The sequence below is a fragment of the Colossoma macropomum genome, unplaced genomic scaffold (assembly GCF_904425465.1).
Source record: "Colossoma macropomum unplaced genomic scaffold, Colossoma_macropomum, whole genome shotgun sequence".
Lineage (NCBI taxonomy): Eukaryota > Metazoa > Chordata > Actinopteri > Characiformes > Serrasalmidae > Colossoma > Colossoma macropomum.
Window position 1 is genome coordinate 2994226 of NW_023494801.1, and position 20355 is coordinate 3014580.

The 20355-nt window shown below is 42.7% G+C and overlaps 1 protein-coding gene across 1 annotated transcript in view; it reads right to left on the reverse strand.

The window, feature by feature from the left end:
- Window positions 1–19487, reverse strand: part of rbfox1 (RNA binding fox-1 homolog 1) — a 133013-nt gene extending 113526 nt beyond the window's left edge. Inside the window, exon 1 of the mRNA XM_036589391.1 lies at window positions 19334–19487. The gene's annotated coding sequence lies outside the window, so the exon portion shown is untranslated. The remainder of the gene's footprint in view (window positions 1–19333) is intronic.
- Window positions 19488–20355: the final 868 nt, after the last annotated feature.

The following is a 20355-nucleotide window of genomic DNA, read 5'->3' on the forward strand; positions in this document are numbered from 1 at the left end:
AGGCATACGATCCTGTGCATGTATGTAAAGGGTCCAGTGTAAAACCCAATGCATAATCAGTGTAGGGCTCCCAGTATCATTTATATTAATAATTGGGTACCAATTATTCTGACAACGAATCAAGTAATCAGAGTTTATGAAACACCAAACAATAAAAATGGAGCTAAAACAAACCATGACCTTACAAAGATTTTAGTCTTATGCTGTGTTTACATTATGATGGTCGATGGTCGAGCAAACTGGTTATTTCATTGCTTTTCAATGGAGCAGCTACGGAAAGTTCCACCACTGCCAGCAGCAATGGCAGCGTACTGTAGCGGTCAGGGGAAAGTTCCGTCAAATTACCCAACTTTTGCCATCAACTGCAGCAGTGGAATAAATCGAATGCTGATTTTTTTTGGCTGCACGCCGTCGGTGGTCATGAAAATTATTATTTTTTTCAATGCCAACATTTAAAAGCAGCATCAAGCAGCAATGAACATGGTTTAAAACTATTGTGGTAGTGCATTTTTCCAGCAAAACATTTTAGAACATCAGAGTAAATAAGCTTACCGGACAAAAAAATTAGTCACCTGTGACTGAAATGTACTGTAATACCTCCACGAACACGAATAACAGCTGGTTGTGAAGGACCTGTGCTGACTTCTAGAAGCAATTCTTGCCTGGAAGCCAATCGATTTTTATTCACAAGCTGTAAAACGTGGGGTGTCAGCTGTCCTTCTTCATCAGTTTCGTCTTTCGGCCACAACTCTGACGAGAACGTCCTGCAGACTGGGGTTTCTGCCACTGCTGGTCGACCTGTATGACTGTACGCTTTGATGCACCTGCAAATTCAGCTGCTTCCTTCACACTGTGGACTTTGGCGCCAAAATGCAATCAGCCTTTATTGCCTAACATTAACATCTGCTTTGCGACCCATTTTCCCCACATCAAACGAGACATTCACTGCACTGTACCACCTTTTCTCAATCTATGAATCCCGTCACACACCCTGCAGGTATTTATAGCCCAATCATCCTCGTGCAATGCCATCTGCCGAAGCCTGAAGTTACTACCCCCTTAAATATGCAAGGTGACAAATTTTTTGTCCTTGCAAATAAACATTTTTTCAACCCTGTCAAACCAAACACCTCATCAGCGTCCATGTTGGCCATAGTAAAACGTATCGTCGTGTAGAATTGGAGTTTTCTGAGTGCTACTGTGTTTTCTATCACTGTTAAAATTATGCACAAGGCTTGCTTTGTTATTGGATGTGTTGCGTTATTTCCAAGAGCATATTTTGTAACAGTAGCTCGTTACTGATTTGTTCATTGATCCATTAAAGAAGCAATAAAATGCAACTGAAATGTGAGGTATGTTCCTTTTCATTTGCTCGTCCAAATGGTAGTTAGTGACGCGAATCTTACAAAAATATAAGAATATTCAGGTTTGTTAGATCACGTTCTGTATATACCGAATGTATGCATAAATATGTATTCTGAATGGCGAAAAATGAACATAAATGGGTGTCCAGGCTTTCTAAAAGTGAGCAGTCCTAATCGCTGCTGATTCATCAAGAAGGTTCACATTTCGATTACTCATTTTAGTCACGTAATCGCGTCAGCCCTAAGTCAGTTCACTGGGATATTTAGCTCGAGCTGGCACAGAACTCAACGTGATGGCTTGCGGCTCGGCGCTCTCTCACATACAGCGTGCAATATGGCTGCTGTCACAGCTGCGAACGCGGCGGCAGCCTGAACACAAAGCGCTCATCAGGCCGGCGCATCTCCGCCGCCGCCGCCGCCCTCCAACACTTGTCAGGTACAGGTGATGTTAATTACAGGCATTATTTACACAGCTGAAACAAAGTGGCGAGGTGGCTCTCCACCGGGCTGTCATGCATCGACACAAACACACTGGCTGCAGAACGCTCGTTCCCAACCCCCCCCAACGCCGCGCTCCCTCGTTCTCTCTCTCACTCACTCTCTCTCTCTCTGGCTGAAAAGAACACGCTGAAAGAACATTAATCACGCATCATGTTTAACCTTGAAATCATGTCATTTAGTCTGGCTCTGGCTGTCTGCACTGTATCTTATGAACTGCAGGGCTCGCAGCTTTAATATACGCTGCACCCTCCCAACACAGATTCCTGCATTATTTAAGCAGAGCGGGCAACATGATGATGCTATCATTGTGGTGATAAATTCCATCACAATACGCTTTTCTGAGTATGTGATGGGTTTGGTCAGTACACTGAACAACTGCATGGATAAAAAAACAGATTTAGACTGATTATGGAGAGGCTGTAAACAACAACACTGTCATATATACCACACAACAGTGTACAGTAACTGTATAAACTGCACCTAACGAGAAGCTGCCTGGACGGCTGGATGTTACTTTATACGTTTATTTATTTTTCCTTCATAAATAGTATCTTTGTAAATTAACTTCATGCAAATACTTTCTCATTTCTCATTTTTTGACTATTTTGACTTTTTCGCAAACCTCAGATAACTGAACATCAAAATAAATACGTGAAAATGTTTGATGAGGTTGTATTTTTGCCATATCGGTCAGACGGAAGCAGAAACGTCTTCTACTCTGAAGCTGAACTACGTCTTAAATACTTTCCACTTCCTGTGAATAGCTGTAAATAGCTCAGGCTGCATTTTACTGTGGATGAGCAAGGACGGAGAGAGAGAGAGAGAGGAAGAGAGAGAGAGAGATGCAGAAAGGCAGAAAGAAAAAGATAAATAGAAACAGAAAGAGAGTGAGAGAAAGACAAACTGAAAAAGAGAAGAGACAAAAAAGAGATAGACAATGAGAGAGAGAGATGAAGAGAGAGAAAGAGAGAGAGAGAAAGATAGGCAGAATGAAAGACAAAAAAGAAAGAGAGAGAGAAATAAAGAAACAGAAAGAGAAAAAGGAGAGAACGAGAAATAGAAAGACAGAGAGAGACAAGTTGAAATTGAAAGTGTGGGAAGAAAGAGTGGGAAAAAGAAAGAAGCAGACAGAAAAAGAGAGACTGAAAGAAAGACAAAGAGAGAGGCAGACAAAAAGAGAGACAGAGAGAGACAAAGAAAGAGAGAAAGAGATGCAGAGAGAAAGAGAGTGAGAACAGAGGGTGTGGGAGAGATAGAGAGCGAGAGAAAGAAAATGAGAGAGAGAGCGACAGAAAGAAAAACAAAAAGAAAAAAGAAAGAAAGAAAGAAAGAAAGACAAAGAGAAGAGGCAGAGAGAAACAGAGAGAGACAGAGCAAGAGAGAGAGAGTGGCAGAAAAAAAGACAAAAAAGAAAGGGAAAGAAAGAGAGGGAGACATAACGAGCAAGAGTCAGACAGAAACAGAAAGAGACAGAAAAAGAGAGAAGGAGAGCGAGAAGAGAAGAGGAGAGACAGAAAGAGAAATAGAAAGACAGAGAGAGACAGAGAAAGAGAAAAAGGGGGAAAGAGTGAGAACAGAGTGAGAGAGACAAACTGAAAAAGAGAGACAAAAAGAAAGAGAGACAAAGAGAATGAGAGAGAGAGAGACAGACAGGCAGACTGGCAGCCAGGAACAAAGGCTGAGGTGTGGAGGCAGATGTTGGGGGTCTCTGATGGCTGTGTCGTGGCAGATGTTATGACGCGGAGCTGGGAGAGGTATGACCAGCCGTAATGATTTCTGGACCAGGCGCGCAGGTACACTAAGAGCAGAACTAATCAGCCACAGATGGACACACACAGCGAGCCGCTGGAGCAGGCCAGGACACACAGATGTGCGCGCCAGTCCCGCAAACCCGGCCTTCCGGGAGGCCCCTGCCATCCAGACCCATCTCCAATCAATTATTTTAATCACAACAATTACGAACCTCGCCGCTGAGCTGGGGGAGCGTTAAAACTAGTCAGGGCGACATGTCTATCAGCGGCAGGCGCGCAGCTCGGGACGCGGCTCGAAACCGGGTTTGTGTTTCGGATTTAACTCCGAACACAAAGCAGAGATGTTTCAGATTTGAAGCGATTCAAACTTGAAGACAGTCGCGGATTAAATAAAGGACATTTCTCACTTTTCCTAAGCCAATTTTACAGCCTCAGTTTACCAACATCAACAAGAATATCGTCCTTTTTTTTTGTTTACTTAAATCAATCAGTCCTCGGGCTTATTAAACGGCAGAATGGAGCTCCGGCGTCACACATGTTTCTCCGCGAGTGAATATGGAGGACTGGCATCTGTCATAATTACGCTCACTTTTAAGACAAGCCTCGCCGTCTAACAAGATACATCCCATTATTGCCAGATGTTTTAAAATTACCATTATAAATGTTTACACTGTGTAGTAACTGAAGCTATTAATTTTGACTTGTAGCAAAAAAAAAAAATTACTCCAAAAGCCAGCATAAAAACATTAGTGTCAGCTGTAGCAGAAGTTGTGCTATTAATTTTAGCCGAGGATGCAACATCTCTGAATACGGCCCATCTGTTACGCTTCCAAATGACCCAAATTGCTTCACAAACCTGCTACATGGAATTATTTTCAGCACGACAGAACGTTTCATGTTACTGCTGGCGTCGTCTACTGTAAACGTCTCACTAACACAGCTTCGGGAGGAATACAGTCCTGACCGCATTTGTTCACATGCATGTCATCTGCATGCATATGCATCAGCTAGAGGCCTTTTAAGAGACTATATCAGTGTTGCTGAGTAACAGCAGCGCCGTACCGTCCGCGGGGGGCACAGTGTGGGTTAAAGGAGAAGATCAAGCTGAGCTATACATTAAACGTGTGACTTGTGGATGCCCCAGGGTTTAAAGCAGGGTTACTGAAGGTTTACACCTATCAGCTTCCCCGCCACACGTCAGATGCTTCCTGTGAAGAGCCACAAACTGTCAGAAACGTTCTCAGCTCCTTTCTCCTCGGGGCTCCTGGGGGCGGGGGACTCCTTCGATAAGGAATGATGTTGTTTTGCTTCTCTTCTCCTCTTTTGTTTATTATTACGTGGCTGCCTCACTCGCTTCTCTATCCTCAGGACCTTTACTCCTAGCTGAACCGAGCATGGGATCAAACCCTTCTCCTTCTTTCAGCACGGGCTGCTGGGAAATGTAGTCTTCATGGGTCTCTAAAGTGCTAGGTGACACATAATCCATACTGGTATACTGGTATTGATTGATTGTTGGACCGCAAAAACTTGTTAATGGAAGTGTAATTGACTATAAAACTAATAATGAAAGTATGCAATTATGTTTTAATAATTCTGTAACATTTCTAGGGGTTCATTTATGTTATATACTGTTATAGGTGATTTTTATAATCTATACTGGTATACTGGTGTTGGTGGAGAAGATAGATACCGAAGAAACGGTGAATTTTCGCTGCATATTCAGAAACAAGAAGTGAACCAAATAGGAACCTCCTTTAGAGACTTTATGGCTGTACCTGCCATAATAACTGTGATTAACAATGTGAGTGTCCTTTGGTCACTTTATTCAAGTCCAAAGCGTCTAATTAGCTGCCTTGCTTACTAGGTTGCTTAGCTTATCATCACATTAATACATTAATGTTAGCTTCCTGACTAGCTTATGTCACCTCAGCAAACTCTCTGCCAAGTAATAATTCTAAAAATAGCAATTCTGGTGCTCTTACTGGCGATGCAGTAGTGCTTGGTGAGCCTGAACGAGCAAAGGATTTGCTAAACTGCTGTTAGATTCAGCTGCAACCGTTACCAAACAGAGGAGAACACTGTCAAGACCAATTAGGTAGCAATCTTGAGCAGATATCAAAAACCAAAAAACTGAAACCTTCAGTGCTGGACAGACGGCCAATGGACAAGAACAGTTAGAGGTTTTCTGGTGCGAAAGGAAAACACTGTGCAGTGGACAATGCCCATAGTTAACTGCAATCTACTGTCTGCTACTTGCTGGGTGGTCCAGACTATTTTGATACACAAAATAAACGAAACAAAATAAATAATGTGCTTTTTGTCTGGTTAACATTTAAGGCGTAAGGTTCCCAATTAAGAAGTGAACCAAATAGGAACCTCCTTTAGAGACTTTATGGCTGTACCTGCCATAATAACCGTGATTAACAATGCGAGTGTCCTTGGTCATTTAATTCAAGTCTAAAGCGTCTAATTATCTGCCTTGCTTACTAGGTTGCTTAGCTTATCACATGCATGCTAATACATTAATGTTAGCTTCCTGACTAGCTTATGTCACCTCAGCAAACTCTTCGCTAAGTAATAATTCTAAAAATAGCAATTAAGACATACCATTCTGGTGCTCTTACTGGCGATGCAGTAGTGCTTGGTGAGCCTGGACGAGCAAAGGATTTGCTAAACTGCTGTTAGATTCAGCTGCAACTGTTACCAAACAGAGGGGAACACTGTCGAGAACAATTAGGTAGCAATCTTGAGCAGATATCAAAAAACCGTAAGACTGAAACTGTTGGTACTGGACAGACGGCCGATGGAAAGAACAGTCAGAGGTTTTCTGGAGCCAAAGGAGTGGAAAAACAGCCATAGTTAAGTGCAACCTACTGTTTGCTACTTGCTGGGTGCACCAGATTATTTTAATACATAAAATAAATAGTAAAACTAAATAAATAATGAGCTTTTGTTGGCTAACATTTAAGGTGTAAGGTTCCCAATCATATGTCAGATTTGTAAGACATTGTTTTAGCTTAGAGTATCAGCACTCAGACTTTTATTAACTGAAATATCATGATACGTTTGGAAAATATTGCATATAATTATCAACATCGGCGAGCGCTAGGCATCACCAGGCGAGCAGAGGTGCATCGGAGCGGCTGAGGTAGATCTGTTGGGTTTGTTGTGCGGCGGCAGGCGAGGAAATCCGTGGCTTTAGGAGCTTTGGGGATCTGCTCGCGGCTCTGCTGAAGCTTGGATAGACCCAACTGCGAAAGCACAGGTCACCGTGAGCCAGCGAGGACCGCGTTTTCCGTTTTTTTTCCCGTGAAGAGTAGCGGAGGTGACAGACGGGGCTGACGGGGCCGACCTCTGCGCTGTGTAATAGACAGACGGGGGGGACGAGAAATCACGAACTGTCACCGAGAACGTCCCCGTAAACACTGCCACTCCGTCAGCGCCCCCACCACACATACACGCTGCTGACAAAACACATTAGCATTAGGGATCTCAGCAGCAACCTCTTCGCTTTTAGTGGCAGTGGATCTGCATACATACACACACACCCACCCACGAGAGCACCACGCTCCGCACATGTGTCTGTGCAGCACTGTGGGACTGCGGGGCTCGTCTCTAATTGCTGCTTTAATTGTGGCGGTGAGTCTCGCGAGCCGCTGATACGTATGACGGGGCCGGCTTGACTTATTGACAGATCCACGAAGCGAGCGCGGCGACCTGACAAAAACACATTGATTAATTACAAGCCATCCAAGACAATTAGCTGGAACGGAATGCAAAACAAGCCAGCGAGCAAACTTCCACGCGCTCACATGCACACACGCACACACGCACACCAACCTAGCCTCATTTAAACCCGCCGAGGATACATCAAACAATTTCTTTCCCCGCGTTTCCAAGGCAACGCTAATATGTTAGCTCGCCAGTTTTACTGGAAAGCATTTCACTTGACAGTTTTAAAAATGATTTAAAAGCCGGCTTAGTGTGTGTGCCTCATCTGGCCTATAGTAAATCAGCTCGTAGATGAAACTCTCCCCAGCTGTCAGCGGGGGGAGGCAGACGGCTCGCTCGCGGTTTGGCCTGGAAAGGCTAGTTTCAGTGAAATATCTCCGGGTTACTCCACTCCTCACCCCGCCAGACACGTGGCCATTTGTTTTCGGCGAACCCCACATCATCCTTGATATTTCATCATGCCCAAACCCTCTTTATTAGCATGTTTAGAGGCAGGCGGTGGGAGGGCACAGTGCTGGGAGAGACTGGAGGAGAATTTTTGCATTCACACATCCGCTGTTCACTAGTGGTGCACCGATCCGATACGCTGGCATCAGCATCGATACTGACCTTATTAAATGATGCACATTCAATACAAGTTAAGCTTCTTATAAAAATGCTAGAAAATTATCCAGTAGTAGTACTTGTAGTACTAATTATCCAGTAGAGTAGCGTATTGATGCAGAATGATATCGGAATCATGTTGGTATCGGCAGATATCAGCATAGGACAGACATTAAGATATGATTGATATGTAATCAGCAAATGACTGTTGATGATTCAACAGTGTGCATTTTGTTCATTTTACCACATTTGTACCAGTGTTGTATATCCCTATTATGCTAATCCAAGTCTAAATTTGTATATTTTGTGAATATTTATATATCAACAGCACATACAAGAAAAATATCAGCTAATGGAATCAGCCCAGAATTCCCACATCTGTGCATCCCAACCACTTTGTCATAAACTTCATTTATTTCTTACATATTCCTTTTTCTTGTTCATCGTTATGAAGTGATGTGTAGTTAAAGCCTCGTGTTGTGTTACACATAGAAGAATGACCCGTACGCCGATTTAAAACTGAAGAAGAAAAAGAGCTGCACTGATATCTAGGATCAGGAATCATTTATAAACCAGTATCACCCTGACTTGATACTTTCTTCATAAATACAAACCAAGCCCTATATACATAGTAAAAATAAAGTTTCACAAAAATAAAATTTTATGATACAAACTATTTTTACATATTCCAAAAGTTCCGGTCACATGGTTTGTACCCAGCTGCCTCAGACATTGTAGACGGTGAAGCACGAGTGTTCATAGATAGTGTTGTTTTGGTAGTCTACTTGTATTCGTTCAACAGGCTGCAGATGTTAATAACATGCGTATCAGCAGTGGCGGAAAATGCTAAAGTAATTGTGTTATTTTGGACTGTGTATTTTTATTAAAACACCCAACTACAATTAGAAAACTGTACAATGAAACTATGCTAAATAGTCTTTGTGCGATTAATAGTTCCACCGATAAGCCACGGCACCAGCACCAAAATTTCTCAAAACTTTTTCCACCACTGCTTATCAGCCAATCAGCAGTATAGATGACAGAACAAGCAAGCTTACTGGCTCACACAGATAAGACTGATTACTTTTATGGTACTGACTGGATTACTTCAATGCCATAATTATCAAAAAAAAATATTTAATATTTCAGTATTTCAGTACCAAAGCAGTCAGCAGTATTGACTTCGAACAAGCAGCTTATTGGCTCACTGTCACTGATGAGACCGACTTCTTTGGTACTGAGATTCGGTGCTGTAATTGCTGTATTAAATAACAGACCTTTTTTTAATCATGGTATTGAAGTAATCCAGTCAGTACCATAAAAGTACCGAATTTCGATAGCCTACAAATATCGTAACGGTGCTCAGCATCTCGGAATCAGTATCGCAGAATCGGTATATTCCAAAGAGACACTGTGGAATCGGCGCCTCCCTCCTGTTCACACTCGCCCCTCTCTCTTTGGCCACCAACACAGAATTCCCTGTTACGGAATCCCACTTTCTCTCTTTTTCTTTTTTTTGCCAGTGAATCCCGTTAGCTCTTTTTATCTCACAATGTCTGTTTCCCTTCGCTATCTCTTTCCCTCCACCTCCATCTTCCTGTCTCACAGAACTCCCCCTACCTTTTTCTCTCCCACGCCTCCCTCTCTCTCTACATCCTCGTGTTTCCATGCTCCCCGTTGACCGATCCCAATCTGCCTCCCCCCCCCACCCCCGACGGCACAGGTTTGCTACTAGCGCATATAACAATCTCGCCAGAGGAGAGCTCCCAGCACTTACAGTAAATGAAGCTCCGGCAGCCGCCCAGCGAGATGCATTAGATTAGGTAATGGCGAGATGAGTGATGGAGGTGGCCAGCCCCTGCCGCAGAGGTCCTGGAAATAAGCATCCGCCGCGGCCCGCATATTACAGCCTCAGATTATACAGGCCACTGATAGAATAATGTCAGCTGAACGCTGGGGCTAAAATTGAACTGTCAAGAACTGTCAAATACACAATAATATGCTCGGCAAACCTAAGTCATTGCAAAGCTCTGAATGGGCTCGCACTTGTGTTCTGAAAGTCTGCTGCTGGTCGTCCACCGGCACTTAGAGGCGCTGCCGGACAGAGGCAGAGTAGCATAAACCCATACTCGAATAAAAGTATTGCTACTTTGGTTAAGTAATGACTCAGGTAAAAGGTAAATGTCAAGCATCTACTCTTAGCTTGTGTTTATATATGTAGTTCCGCCCCCTCAGTCAGGAGCAGAGCAGAAAATGATACGTTCTCACATGTAAACAAAAGTCAAATGGGGACAAAAATCACACCTGACTAGCCAGATTCTGTGACAATATCTGGGACAATAGCCACCAAACTCTCTGAACCACACTGGACTCTGGCTTGTGGGTTTTATATGTCTTGTTTTATGTATGTCTTTTATAAAAGGTCAAAAACTTGCATTAATATAATGTAATTGATGTGTGCAGTGATCCGTGCGTATTGTACATCGAGTGTTTGTGTTTTGAAATGCTCAAAAGTGCGCCAGCCTTGTTCTGTTCTACAATTCTGAGCTCATAAAGAGATGGTAAATTCATCCTCATGCCAAAACAGCTTAAGAAACTCAGTTGGCGCAGAAACCAACAAGGAAATTATGGCTCATTCTACATTTGGTCCGTTTCTTTGGTCCATATTGTGTTTATACTTCACGCAAAACGCACCAGAGTTCGTTTGAAGTGGGACCGAAACCCCCTGGCGGCTTTCCTGGTTTACAAGGCTATGCTCTGACTTATTCTACAAATGGAGCAAAAGACCCAGGGCTCATTTTAATCCAGCCAAACCTACCAAATGTGAACACAAATGGTTCTTGGCTTGTATATATGGTTCTGGAAATCTTTTAAATGGTGTAGACGTTTTACGTTATGTGGAGGATCTTTAAACTTCAAAAAGGTCCTTCACACTCTCAAAATATTTCTTTAAAGAACCATCCATCGAGTGGTTGCTCCAAACAATCCGTTCAGACTCCATTTGGCATGTTTATTGTTAGAAGTACAGAAGAGTTAACCTCAGTTAACTTTAATGCTAACATGTACTCATTGAAGCAACTCAAGACGCTAATGTTTTTAAGTAGAACCAAAAGGAAAGGCGGCACAGCAAGAAGGGTCTGGGTTCGATTCCCGGCCGGGTGACCAGGGTCATTTCTGTGTGGAGTTTGTATGTTCTCCCCGTGTCTGTGTGGGTTTCCTCCGGGTACTCCGGTTTCCTCCCACGGTCCAAAAACATGCAGTCAGGCCAGTTGGACGTGCTAAATTGCCCCTAGGAGTGAATGTGTATGTCTGTCTGTCTGCCCTGTGATGGACTGGCAACCTGTCCAGGGTGTATCCTGCCTTCCGCCCAATGACAGCTGGGATAGGCTCCAGCACCCCACCATGACCCAGAAGGATAAGCGGTTTAGATGACGGATGGATGGCAAAAAGGACAAGCTTTTGCTGCAATGCAGTAATTATTGTTAAAAACAGCCGGCTCATCTCTGAATGTGCCATATTTTCTTGTTTATATGATCACCTCCATGAAGATAATTGCTTTATATGCTGCAGATATAAAACTCAGGCGGTGCGAATCTGTAGGAACGTCCACAGCTCCGCCCACAGCCTGCAAAAGCTGGGACAGTTCAATTCATTTAAGCCTTGGCAACTCTCACACTTCATGCTTTAAACTGCTTGGCTTCGGTCAAGCACGTTTCTCCATCACAGAATTAAAAAAAAAAAAAACACCACGCTTGCAGCTATTCATGAATATTCATGCATGTGCCTATTTCCTTCTGCTAAAAGAGTTTAGCCCTTAAGTGAACCTTGTGCAAGCGAACTGTATTATCACCAAATGTATAATTAATTTGTAAATCATCCGAGCGCATGATAAATTTAAAATGCTACTCTTGAGCTGTTTTTTTTTTCCTTTTTTTCCCCCGGTGGATTAAAGATGGAGATATCATCACTTCGAATAAGCCACAAATCAATAGCTGTGTGTTAGCGTGGAGCTCGTCCACTTCTCTGATGGCACAGGTTCATTTAGGTAATGGTCTAAAGAGGCAGTGGAGAAAGAGGGGAAAAAAAGAGCCTAATAGAGAAAAGCTCCAGACAGCCCACTTAGAGCAGAGCAGGGCGGATCAGGGCCAATTAGTGATGGTGTGGTCGTGCAGTACCAGGGCTGAGTCTGGGGGCAGAGGGGCATGGGGGACAGGCCTGCAGGCTGGTTTCAAATGCAGTAAAATGGAGGCGGTTGTAGAAAAGGATTCTGTGAAGGAGTATTCAGGGAGAAAAAGCCTGCAGATCTCAAGCAGAGCAAAGCAATGAGAACGACCTGGTTGAATCCTTAGAGTTTTTACTGTTGTTTTGCTATATTATTTAGAAATACTTAAGTACACACGCCACTAGAAATGACACTGATCCGATACCAGGTATTGGTATTAAAGCGATGTCAGCCAAAAATGCTGGATTGGATAAAGGAGGGAGATTGTGTTATGTCATATTGTTAGCTATGTATTTCTTCTTGGTAGAGAAGGTGCAGCGTTGCGCTAGTATGCTTTAGATGCTTATCTTAAGGGAAGCGCTCCAAAATAAAAATTAGATTATATTAGAAAATTAGATTAGATCATTTTAAAAGCTTATTAGTTTTTAAAGCTGCGCTATGTAAGATTCAGAGATTTGGAGACCTCTCTGGTGGAAACGTGGAATTGCACCCAATGTGTGGAAGAAAATTTTGTAACGTGGGTTGTGCTTCGGACCCCTTGCTCGAATGGATGGATGTGATGTTTGCGAGGGCGTTGAAAGAGTATTCAGCTTGGTGAAGAACATTCTGAGGATGTGAGTAATATATCTACTGGTGTCATCATATCTTCATCAGTATAATGCTGATTTTGCGTTTGAGACCTAAACATCAAGCGAGACCTTCTTTTCGAGCCTGTCTGTGTGACGTTAATACAGATAGACGCATGATGTGGTCACAAAATCCGACCAAATCTCTGACTTCTAAATGATTATTTCGGGCAACACAGGGCAGCAGCGCACACACAACATATTACAGCCTGTTTTTATTCTCCTGACTCAACAATGAGACTTCCTTCAATTTTAACAAAAAATATTACGTAGTGCAGCTTTTAAGAAAAAATAAAGGATCGGTAGAGATCGGTTTGTTTGTTTGCTTCGATGTCAAGAAATGACAAAAAATGGCAAATGTATAAAAGATGTTTTTTCATTCCGCAAAAACGAAACTTCACTTGTCATCAAATTTAAATCCTAATAAGAAATCTTCTCTTCTTCAAACACAGATTCAGGTACTGATTTAAAGTTTAGAATCTGCACTCTCACACAATTTCTCCACTTGTTTGAATGAGCTGCGAGTGCAAAGTAATTCATCTCAAAATTCACCATCCGCCCTTTTTCTAATGTAGTGAGCTGGAGTTACAGCTGCTTAAACAACAAGCAAACGTCTTGGACTGAAACATCTGACAGCTATGAGCCCAGGTACCTGTACGCACACATACCCAGACAAAAACATACACTCGGCCTAAACAGTCCATCTACAGCACATACTGAAAGACTCTTCATACTCATAAAGCACCTGTCTTCTCTCTTTCAAATACGTAATGCAACATTAATTCACAGAAAATTCCCCTGTCGCTCCAGCACTAGCCTTTAAAATATGCTAAATCAAAGTCTCCCATAAAACATAACTTACGCTGACAATGCCATCTGCAAGGCAATCCCAGTGCGACTGTCTCCGGCAGACATTTTGAGATGGATGATTAGATGTTCTAGCAGATAGTCCATTACCTTAGCGGCGGAACCAACCTTAGCACTACGCAGCTCGCTAATCTGTATTGGTCTTAGGGGTGGGAATCTCTGGGCACGTTACGATTCGACTTCAATTCAGAGGGCTCGGATACAATTATGGAACTATGTTCCGTGCATCTTGCTTTTCATTTCTTTTGGCCTACAATTTGATTTTTCCTGTATGTGTCCATTTTCATAAATAGCTTTAGCTTAGCTGAATTTGAATGTACCTGAATGCACTTGCTACGTCTTTGTTTCACCTTGTAATGGGTTCAAACTTAAAACTGAAAGCTAAAAAACGATTGAGCTACATTATTGTTTGATCTGTTTGTTCTTTTCAAGTAACTTGTTCATGTCCTACAGCAAAATGTAGAACGATGATATATGAAAAAATGCCACGGATCTTGTTTTGATAGGTCTATAGTGCTGAAATTGGATACATACTGGATGGATATCTGACATTTGAATTTTGTCAATTACATGTTGTTTTTATTCTTTAATTCATAAACAAATATCTCTGCTGTCGGGACAAAACCTTGTATCTCTATTTTTGTAGTTTTTCAGTTTTTGACATCGTTTGAAAATTTACATTATGTATAAATTTCATGATGAATGGACCAAAAGAAACGGCAAAAATGATTTGGAAAAAGTCTTGGTTCCATTGACTTACATTAAAAGTAAAGTAGGTTTTCTCCTGTAAAGTTACCATTTTGGAGATATGAGGTTTGGTCCAACAACAGCGATATGGATTTTCTACCTCTTTGTTAACAATCACTAGTGCAATATATACTAATACAGCAAAAGACTAAATTTAACATGATTTAACTCGATTCTTAGCCTTTCAGTTTGATTGATTAGAAAAATTTCAGATTTCAGCTCAGGCAAGCCGAGAAAACACTGACAAAAGAAAACGAATGTGTTAAAAATTATGCACAAACCTACGTATAAGGGAACTGGGAATCGTTCGCATGAGAACCATTTATTTCGACTATTTTCCCCACCACTAACTGCTAATAAGACGCCTCCAGAGCAGAACTACTAAAGGTATCTTAAGGACAGAGAGAGTCTACAGTGTTGCGCTGGTGATCAATCTGAGTGTATTATTCATCACAGTGTATCTCCCACCTTCCAGCCACCATAAACACCCACGGCAGCTCCTCCACTGCTCGAGCGCCCACTGTTTCAACCTGCAAATTCTTGGGGCTCATTGTGAAGGCATAAGCGGCCCGTTTTGTCAATGTCACTGCGGATATCCATATATACAATGCAATTAAAGATAAGCCTAATCTCGCACACCCACACCAGATCTTCATTTTCTGTCCTATCAAAGCCTACAGTATGTACAAACCAGAGGATTAGCTGCAGACTTCTGTGCTTTAGAATAAACTCAAGCACAGCAAATGCAGCAAGGACAAAAAAACACACACACACACACACAAATATTGCACGCTGAACATAAAAACGAGGAATCAATACATAACGCAGGATAAAACAACATATTTTTATGTATGTACCAACTACTGGTTAGTGCCTGCATAGAAACAGTAATGCAAGATAAACTATAGTAATTCATCTTACAGTTTATTAGCAACATGCATTTGAATAAAATTATGTAGGCAAGGCGGTTAAAGATATCTGCATGCATGATTCAAGAACTACAGCGCGTTCTAGACGGCATTCGTGTTTGCATATGTGCGAGAAATCAATTAAACTGCAGTTCCGTGCAGCTCAGAGGTAGAACATAATATAATGCAAATAACCGCGCACCTGCAGCTTTTTGGGAAACAGTCTGGAAGTACAGATGTAGGCTCCACTGGGAGGCCACCACATCGCAGATTAAAAAATATTGATAAATCATGCAAAAATACCTGCGTCTCTCCCACAATATGTCTTTCTCGTTCTGGCAACATATGCAAATTTCCGGATTTGAGTTTATTTATTTCATTTCATCACATCTGCGGAAGGTATTAATTCTGCTCTCTTATTTTAATACGCGGGCTTTACGGCTTGTAATTGCATGATTTGCATTTTTTTGCGCCCATTATAAATAATCCATGCAATACACGGTCTCGCTGCCAAGCTGGCGTTCGGCTCACTTTTTAATCTGGTGAAACAGTCGCTTTATCTTCTTGTTCAACCTGGGGTTTATCGTTTGTGTTTGTGGCACTGCACTGCTCATGTGGAAATGTTTACAAAGCAATAGACTCGCCCTTCGCCCGCTAATGCTGGAGTTTAAAGTATTAAGACAATCACTTTGCCACCCTCGGTAAGCATCGTTCTCAACTGCGTGCACTTCATAACCCTAGTCTGTTTCTTTTAATGAACAGCATGCCGGGGACTCGCTTCTTTTATGGCGGCGTGAAAGATAGGAAGGGTGCGTTTGTTTTTATCTGCCGTGTTTTTTCCCTCCTTAGTCTTTTGGCCTTGCTATTCTCCTCCACCTCCCCGAGGGGGCTGAGGCTCCACCAAAGAGACGAGCACATCTGCATTTGCTGCATTATCATTTCAATACCAGTACGACTCAGACGCCATGTTCCGCAGCCAATGAGCGACACCGACTCCCCGAAGTGAGGTTTCCCTGCACCCCCACCTCCCCACCCGCTTATGACCAGCTAGCAACTACCGTAAAGCGGCAGTAGCAAATAACATCCAGATAAGCTAAGACTACAGCAATTACATAACCCTGGAATAAACCCGGAATAAATGAATGAATAGTGCACGCGGCACAGCACTTAACTCCCGCAGAAAATGACAGAGCACGCTGCTACCCCGCCAGCCTCGGAGGAAAATATAAGAGCGAGAAAAAAAATGGATGGTGGAGTTCATCTAAAGCCACACACGCCATGCTTACTGCACATTTTGCAAAAACATCACGCATGGATATGTGCAGTCTAATTAACTGTGGGGCAATCAGAGAGAAACATGACCAACACAGGAGTGTATATAACTTACATATATATACAGTTCTGTGCAAACATTTAATTTACTCAATTTCCAGTCAAAACAGCCATTAAGTTATTCATGTTTGAGCATCAGAAAAAGTAGAAAACATATATTTAACAGAAAATTACACAGAAGCCTCAACACCTAAATATAATATCAGGCGTTTGAGTGTTCAGTGGTCACTCTTTACCTTATTCCAGCTTCCATTCTTTTCAGGAGACTCACTTTCAGTTCCTCAAAGAATCTGCAGACACACCTCCAAAGTTCAGTCTTAGAAGCTGGTTGATCATTTTCTGAAGTAATCAAACACATTCAGTGGTGTTGAGGTCTGGACTCTGGGGTGGTCAGTCCATTGTTCAGCTTCGTTTGATGTGTCCGTCTCCTTTTCTCAGTGAGGTTCTTCTTGACAGCTACACATCCTTTCAGACCCACAGCGCTGAGTCGTCTTCTCACAGTGGAAGGATGGACAGAAACACCTGTGGATGTTTTCAGATCTGAAGCAGCTTGATTTTCTCCTCTCTCTCAGAGATGAAAGCTTTAAGTGCTGTTTATCTGATGGGGGCAGTTTTGGGGTCGACCAGGTCTTCCACTTGTACTTAATGACCATCTTGACTGGGAATTAAATAAATGAAGGGTGGTCTCTGACTTTTGCACAGTACTGTATATATAAATATACACATTTTTCTTAAAAACGATGAATACACTGCAGTTCTGATGGATCTTTTTAACTAAGCGTCCATTCTTTTAGAATGAAAGAATAAGAATGAATGGCTCATTGGAATGAGCACTAAGCCTTAGCATGTGGAAATAAAAAGGAGTTAAAAACAGGCATAAACTGGTTTCAGAGTCATGAATGCAAAATTCATATTTTATCGACACATTCTAACCACGAGGCTTTGGAAACCTTGCTGCGAATGCTGGCTCCATTTTCAAACAGAAAATCATATGGCAAACCAAAAACCGGCATCACTTTGATTATACATTCTCCTCTCTAACTTCTGTCAAGTAGAGCGGAATTTCAAATGAGAGGACTGGGCGAAATCTGCATGATGTATTCCAGATCTAATGAGTGCTAAAGTAGATTGCAGGCACAGGGCATATGCAGTATTCCTGCGAATATCCCCACTCTAGTACGCTAGCATAATTTGCCCTGATGTGCCAGCGTTGCTTCCTCCATTCAGGCAAACCCACAGGATTCACCCATCCAAAATCGCCCACTGGGGTTTAGAAAGGAAAAAAAGAGCAGCGGCCTTCTCCAGCAGGGCTGGCTGCTCTGAGATGATTCTTTCCCCACACACTCTCTGCAGGGGACGGCCACGCACTGATACCGGGGGGCATTCGTGTGCGTGCGCCTCGTAGGTGCTGTGTAGACGGGCAATTATTCAAAGCACAATCCACAAACTTGCATAATGCCCAGCGCACCCACATCATGAGTCACTAAATTATATAAACTGGATATGGGGCTATTTTGCCGCTCGGAAATAGTTTTCGACTGGAGAGGAGGCTCGCTGCGTGGCGATGACACAAAAATGGATGGTTTGTATGGAGAATGATTTGTGTTTACTTTGTAAAGGCGAGCTATATTCTCATATTCTTTCATCAGCTCCAAACACTGGAGAGTTATGAGTCTCCAGCAGTGAATTTTGTGAAATAAGGGTATTTCTTTTATGACAAAAATGCCATATTTATTTGATAAAACCATCAACTGTTAGAAAATTGTTAATCATATATTAAACCGGTGTTGAATATATGTTTAACAATATGTTTAAACAACAGGTTAATTCTTCATGCCTCTCTCCAGTGACGTACTACATGTTGATCCTATCAAAACAAAGCCACGTGGTTGGCTGTAACAGGGTGGAAGTGGAAGCAGAAGTGGAAGTGAGCAATTATTCCCATACTTTATTAAAAAAAAATAATAATAAAATGCATTCAGAAGCAATTACTCTCCGCCATTCTTATCACAACAAATAATTTACCACCTAAGCAGGTCACATAAATTGTTAAGTATTCAATTATAAGTTATTATTGCTCCCATAACTAATTTCCAATGCAAATGTCATTACCGTCATTATTGTTTCTGCAGCCTGAGAGAGTCATCAATATTTTAACATAGTGAGCAACAAGTTTAGAGAGAGAGAGAGAGAGAAAGAGAAAGAGAAAGAGGGAGGGGAAAAAAAGAGGAATCAACAAAACAAACCATAATTCCCAGCTATTTCAATTACCCATCATTATCTCCCATTTCCCCCACGATTGCCATTTTCCCTCTACAATCAAGGTCTTACGCACCAATCTCCATCAGCGGGGATTAAAGCAGGCTTGATGTTTAACAACAAAGCGACTCTATTGCTCCGTTAGCTGGGTGACACTTTGAGACCAAAGCGCTCTCCCACAATCGGAGGTGCGCCGGCACGCACTGTGACTCGGGTCCTCGGCAGAAATTCCCTTTGCTTTATAGGTCAGTCTCAGTTCCAGGCACAGTCAGCTCCAACATTTCATTATTTCATTATAAAACACTCCCCGACACACACACACACCTCTCCTCCTTCTGTTCTGCCCCCCCCACCCCCCACCCCCCCCCACTTACTCCACCGCCCCCGGCCCGAATATTGATTTTAATATATACCAACTCACCCCAGTGTGATGCGAGCTCTCGGAAGGATGAATAGCTACCAGGCGGTGTTAGCGTTAGCGTTAGCGCAGACTGAGCGGCTCCATGTAGCACACGCTCATGCACTCTCACACTTGAGGAAAAGGATCATTTCAAAAAGAGAGGCAAGAAACAGAAAAGAGAGCTGAGCGTACGCACAACAGAGCGAGAGAGTGAGGGAAGGAGGAGAGAGAGAGAGTGAGGGAGAGAGATGGGGAGGGGAGTGGGGGAGCAGGGAGAATGAGAGAGAGGGGGAGAAAAGAGAGAGAAAGAGAGAAGGGAAAGAGGAGGGAGAGAGTGAGAAAGAGAGAGAGAGAGACAGTGAGAGAGCGAGAGAGAGAGAGAGAGTGAGAGAGGGTAGAGAGTAAGGAAAGGGAAGGAGGGGGAGTGAGAGAGAGAGAGAGAGAGGGAGAAACAGAGAGAGACAGAGAGAGAGAGAGAGAGAGAGAGAGAGAGATGGGAAATTAATAATCCCAGAGACAAGTCCCCTCTATGTTATTCATCAGCCTGCCTCTTGCGAAGCTGCAGCGGAGCTGAGATATGCAGATGGGAGGGGCCAGCGGCACACTCCATTGGTTCGCTCGCCTCATTCCTATACATTGCGGCCAATCCACTCGTTTTTTCATTTTTTTTCCCCCCTTTTCTTCTCTGCCTGGAGGTACAAATATACAGTAGCAGCTCAGCGCCTTTGGAAGAGGCGAGAGAGGAGAGGAAGAAAGACAAATGAGTGGACGAGAGAGGTTGGGGGAGAGAGAAGGGAGAAAAAAGAGAGAGAGAGAGAGAGAGAGAGAGAGAGTGGGAATCAGCGAGGCAAGCCGCTGTATAAGAAATAAGCGCTCACGGGCTCAGCGATGCTGGGTCCGGTTAATGCACTATTAACTTTATTTGAGCTGACTTCTCATTTGATTCGCTGCGATGGGGTCAGTGAATGGTGAGCAATTTCCCCCTCCCAAATCACACCGTAATGAAATTGCTGCCCATTTCCCAAACCTATAATAATAAAAAA